Below are 5,660 nucleotides of genomic sequence, written 5' to 3' on the forward strand. Positions count from 1 at the left end.
AAGGTTAAAAATGGGAATCATAACCTTTTGAGCTAAGCGAAGGATTCAAGCTATACTCCTTATAGATAGTTTAACGGTGCTAAGATCAATCAACATACTTACAAATATTTTTCTATGCTTATCACCATGCATCGATCTAGTTCATCCTCCAACTATTAGTAAAGACTTGCAATTCCAAAGAACATCTATTTCACATTCATTAAAGTGTTTGGCGAATTCTTGCAAATGGAAAGTGAATCAAGCTCAATCGGTTTTAAGGGTAAGGCTTTTTGGTAGGTAGGTTTCAAACAGTATCTTAGGGTGGCTTACTCTCAAAAGATGGAATGCTAGATAGTTGTGAAAATTATCTAAGATTGAGAACAATTAGGGCATACAAAGCTTAACTCTTAATAATCTACCATTTTCTCATTCACTCTTTTTTTTTTTTTTTTCTTGTCAAAACCTCCCTAGAATAGAAACCCACATCCTTGATTTTAACTCCTTTTTTATGATCCCTAAGGTCTAATCCTTAAACATCTAGCTCTCTCTCTTTTTTTTTTTTTCTTTTTTTTCTTTGCTAATCTCCTAATAATATCCCTGTATATTTTTTTCTTTTTCTAGGAGACTATAGCAAGATCTTTTTCTCTTTTTTTTTTGACTTAAAGACTTAGAGCTTAAATGGATAGGGACCTGCTTCTTTAATTTCCTTTTTATTCCTCAATCCAAACCCAAAAAAATCATGCTAACCACCTATCTTTCAAAACCGATTCTATTAGCTAGTCCAAATAATTCTAAACTTAGCTAAAACAAGAGCCAGTTATTTGTCGTTCTCAATACTCTCAAGGTTTCACAACCTATATCACAATGAAGAGGCCTCACTCAACAATTCACAACAAGGTTTGAAAGAAAGGTTTGGGTTCAAGGGTAGGGAAAAACAAATTGGGTTAAACAAAAAGATTGGCAAAAATGGAATGTTAACCCGAGTTTAGAGTTGCCATGAGCAAGTATTCAAATTTCATAAGCAAGACAATTGAAGTTCAGTTTAAGTCCAATAATATAGAGATGATTCAATGTTCAAACAAGTGGAGGAAGCTTTCAAAAGACACAAGGTTTTAAACAAAGATTTTTCCATTTTTTTCCAAAGATTGATCTAGCAACAATGAACTGTGTTTAAGGGCTATAGCTTCAATCATTAGGTTTGGCTTTAGAGAAGGTGGTTTTAATCATTGTCCCCTAAAACGCATATGCAACAATCCTATATGAAGTAATCTAGACTCAATCCTAATAGGGAAATACAACTACATGAACACTCTTTTTATATATATTTAAAAAAAAAAAATCAAATTTTTTGGGTTTTTTATGCAAAGAGATGCAAAATCAAATGAATAAAGCTAGCATGCAAAAATTTGAAATAAGAAAATAAGAAAATAAAACACAATGTTATATACATTCTCAGACCCTCCTCCAAACTTAAATAACTTAGTCCCTTGTGTAAATAAAAGTCTGAAAAAGAAATCTGAGAATCACACAAAATGAAACAAAAATAAAATGCAATGGTAAAAATAATGGTTTGGATGAAATTGGTACCTCATGGGTTGGTTAAGAAGGAGGTTATGGCAGCTTACATGCTCGCCAAGGTGTACCCAGGATCGTCACCGGCTTCAGCAGGCGCCGGGATTCGCTCATCAGAGAGCTCGGTTATTCGCACGGACGATCTGCTCGGACCAGCATCCGAGGGGTTGATCGAGTAAGGCATCGCGTAGCTCATCGGATAGGGCATCGGATAGTACGATGGGTATGGTGGGAGAGGTCCGGAATGATCACTAGTATAGCCGCTCGGAGGGTGCGTCGAGTACGGCATCAGATATTGCATCTGATATGTCAGAGGGAAAGTGTAAGACCCCGACCCTAAAAACCCGTATCCGGCTGTACCGGCAATTAAAATATTTCTTAGGGCCTATAAAATTCTACTCGTTCGTTTATTAAAATTCGACAGCGGATATGTAAAGCAGGTAATATAACTTAAAAATATGCATTCATTAATTCAAAGGTTCAATTTATCCTTAACAAAATAAACTTATCCATGCATGGTAACAACACAATCTTTATAAAATAAACGCCATAACTAAATCTACCAAAAGCCACCATCCTCTTCCTCCCTTGCCTCTATCACACGAGCTGGTCAGCCACTATAATCCTGATCATCGGACCTTTCCTTTCCTGCGTCCATTAAAAGGAGGCGTAAGCAAACAATGTTTGCTTAGTGGAGCGGTCATCCCGTCACACTAGGCTCAGTTCAACGATCTCAAACTAACACAGGGTATATTCCAATCAAGTAACGCAAGTCAACCAATTCACATCGGATAGTTTCCTAAGTCGTTTAGACCAACCACCATTCATATTGCAAGAGAACACATTAACCATTAACAAGACAAGCAATCAACAAGATTTGATAAACCGCGGGTCAAGAGAATCAACCATGGAACTCGGCCACAGTCACGCACTCACCTTTGGTATCGACCTAAGGTATTAAACTCTCGATTCCTATTCCCACTCTGATCCCCGCTTCTACACGGACAGATCAACATCGTTAATAACCGATGTATAAACCCATAAACCATCGACGGATCAAGGTGGAAGGATACTTACCATCCCTCTCTCGATCTAGACTTAGGATCTATGGAACTCTTCTCTTTCTCTTGTGGCGGCTCTCGGATGTGTATGCGAAACTAGAGAATTTCTAAGGGTTCCATCCTTTATATAGGGTTGACTAAACCGCCTTAAGTTGCCTTAAAATGATAAACCCTATCGTCCCCTAACTTCCCTTATTTCTCGCATCTATCCATATCCGATCACCTTTGCCTTTTCCGGGAGTTTCCATTTCCCTCGGGTTTCCTTTCCCATGAGTCGGCTTAAATCTTCGCAAGATTACCGAGTCCCTGGGCCATCCATCGGCCCATAGTCTAGTCGATCCATCCTTGTCTATCAGCCCGATCCATCGTTTACCGATGCGACCATTTCCGATAGTCTACTTCACTATCACTCCCACTATCACTATCATTATCACTAGGACTTTCACTCCCATTTCCATTCGGACTGTCACTTAGACTAAATACTGAATTTCCCCATTTTCATCCAGGAACTTACAAGCCTCAATGATCTATCACTGTAAACTTGGGATTCCGTTTCTTCAACTCAAACGTCTGTTCACTACTTTGGTAGTCTCGAACTCCTTTCTCAAACTCATGGTCAGTGTCCTTCTGTCCCATTTATTCGTCCCATTCTATACTGAGGTTCGTACCAATTTACCCCATTCGCGTACCTTGATCGACATTCCTCGGCCTTAGCCATCGGCACTTCTCGGCAATAGATATCGGCACTTCTCGATACTAAGTATCAGCATTCCTCGACACTAGTTATCGGTAACTCTCGGTACTGACTCCTGTTACTTATCGGTACTGACTCTCGGTATTTATCAGTACTGACTCTCGATACTTATCAGTATTGACTCTTGGTACTTCTCGGTACAGACTCTCGGTACTTCTCGATAATCACTCTCGGTACTTCTCAGTATTGACTCTCGGTACTTATAGGTACTGATTCTCGGTACTTCTCGGTACTGACTCTCGGTAAATCTTGGTACTCACTCTCGGTACTTCTCGGCACTCACTCTCGGTACTTCTCAACACTGATTCTCGGTACTTCTCGATACTGATTCTCGGCAACTTTCGGCACTACCGGTACGGGGGAATCGGGTTGTTACAAAAAGGACCTGAGTGGTCACCCGGATGTGTAATTAATGGTGGCATTGTGTACCCCATCGGGTTAGGCGTCGAATAGGCATATGAGTGGCTTCTCCATGATCTATCGGGTCTGGTGTCATCCTCTTGTGCTTGGGGCTCGTAAGATGATGTCATGTGAGGCTCTGGAGGTGCCAATCCTTGGATACCTTCTAGTGTTCTGCTTCTCCCCATCCATGTGGGTGCATAAGATGAAGTGGGAGCTGAGGCACAACTTGCCTTGTCTTGCAGCTCCCTGATCTGTCCTCCTATCACCTTCACTGTGCCAGAAAGGTCCTTCACTTTCCTAGCCAGGAACTTGTTCATCCTCTTCAAACATCCGATCCTCTTGTGAGCTTCCCTCATAGTCCTCCGAGTTTTCTCCCTGTCCTTGCCCAGTTGGCTCTCTCTCTCTTCAGCTGCGGATTCTTCCTCGGGGTTGTACAGCTCTTCCAATGGTGGCACAAAGTCTATGTTCTCTCCTAGCCAGATTTTGGTGCACACGACGTTGGGAAAGATCAACTGAGTAGCTCCGACTGCTGGGCAAACAAACATGACAAGCAACATATCATTTGACTTCTCATAAACCAAGAATCTTGCCAATGTGAGGTAGTCGATGTCTAGCTATCTCGGCTCACGTACTACTTCTTTTGGGGGTACATCGCAAACTACCAAAATTGGTGTGACCAAACCTCCTATGGAGATCTCTCCAGCTCCCTCTCGCCTCTCTGTTTTCATTGCCCAAGATTTCAGATGCAAGAACTGATCAAGCAAGACAAAGACCAAACTTGTATCCGCAACATCCCCTACTAGCGGTCTACCATCCTTAGCATTATCTAATACTCCACACAAGGAAATGTCTAGTAGTTAGAGCTCATGATCATTCACATTCCCAGTCTCCTTCCTAGCGAATAAGGTGCAAGCTAGAGACTTGTGAAAGTACCTCAAAACGGGGCTCCTTATTTGAGTGGATTTGGAGCTTGTGGATTTGTAGGGAAGCTTGTCTCCTATTTTCAGCCATAGTGACTTCATCTCCTCCTTTCTTACTTCCATGTTCTCTCCACTCCCAGCCTTGAAACCATACAGCTCCTCCGTCTCCTTGAAGGTGAGTCGGTATTCCTTGTTGCGCATGGAGAAAGTGATGAACCCAATCCCCCCATCGGGTAGCAGGGTCGGGTGGTCTTAAAAATAGTGTAACCGCAGCATGGAGAGGAAGTGAACCGTCTCCTCCTAATAAGCTTCAAGGTTGGTTTGCATCATCTGCCCAGGTGGCACATGTCGAAAAAGAATTTGACATCTCTAGCGATCCCCAACTGCTTCATTGTTTCACGGTGAGGGTAGCGGATTCCTACGAAGCTCATCTTGCGGAGGACTTTGAAGAGCTTTGCCGGACTCTCCGCCTCTTTTTGTTTCAGCCTCTGCGAAGCCAGGCGTGTGCGTTCTCTCTGCTCCTCCTCTCGGTCATGGCTCTCCTCCTCTGTGTCTCGATCTTCCTTTTCTACCGCAGCTCTGCTTCTCAACCTGGAAGTTTGAATCTCCTCCGGTTCTCCTCCATCTGCATCTGAATCAACCTCCAGTGGGTTGGTGATGGTTCTCTCGGACGTTGACAGGTCCCTACGTCCAGGAGATCGGCGGATTGCAACCGCTACTGGGCTAGGGGAGCGAACTCGGTTGTTTACTCGTTCGGTTGCTTAAGAGCCAGCTCGGTGGTGGATCAGGTTGAGCATCGGGTTGGGGATTGGAAGCGTCCAGCACACGGTTGGGAATTTGAAACGTCTCCTCCTCCTCAGGATTCACGAGCATCGACGCCTTCACCTCCGGTTCTAGCTGCGGCAGAGGTTGATCTGCTCCCATTCTTTTGGTAGGTCTTCTTCTTTGGTGCCATTGGTAGATCCTTGAAGG

This window comes from Camelina sativa, chromosome 1 (assembly GCF_030686135.1).
Source record: "Camelina sativa cultivar CO46 ecotype springtype chromosome 1, ASM3068613v1".
NCBI classification, from domain to species: domain Eukaryota; kingdom Viridiplantae; phylum Streptophyta; class Magnoliopsida; order Brassicales; family Brassicaceae; genus Camelina; species Camelina sativa.